Genomic DNA, 530 nt, shown 5'->3' on the forward strand with positions numbered 1-530 from the left:
CACTCTGGAAGTAAAGGCCAAACATTTTGTGGAACTGTTAATTGAGGAGAAAGTTCGAGTATTATGGCGATAGAGCGTAGTCCACCCGGCCGGTCGAGATTGAAACAGTTTGGCAAAATGTCGCCTGCTGGCCAAATAGTTGCCCGGCACCGAACCCTGGTAAATTTTGATTGCCACAGCCCCTTTCGGTGCAGTCACTCGGGGTGCTGCCGGTTAAACGGTAGCGTGGGGTCCAAAACCTACACACGTCCGACGGCGAAAACTCAATCTGTAGCCGCTCTCTTTACTTAATCGGATCCCGGGCGTGGGGTGGCACTTTTGGAACGCGCTCGCTCGCCGACGTTCCTGGTAGTGCACCACAGCACGAAGGACGCCATGGCCGTGCAGAGTGAGTGTCGGTGGGGTCTTGTGCACCGGAAAACTTCACCAGTCGCCGCCGGTGAATAGTGTGTCTCTGGCGATGAAGTTTGATTTGGGTATGCATTATTAAATCGGAGGTTATTAAAGCAATCCTTAGCGGGCACGGTCCC

The sequence above is a fragment of the Anopheles cruzii genome, chromosome 3 (assembly GCF_943734635.1).
Source record: "Anopheles cruzii chromosome 3, idAnoCruzAS_RS32_06, whole genome shotgun sequence".
NCBI lineage: Eukaryota > Metazoa > Arthropoda > Insecta > Diptera > Culicidae > Anopheles > Anopheles cruzii.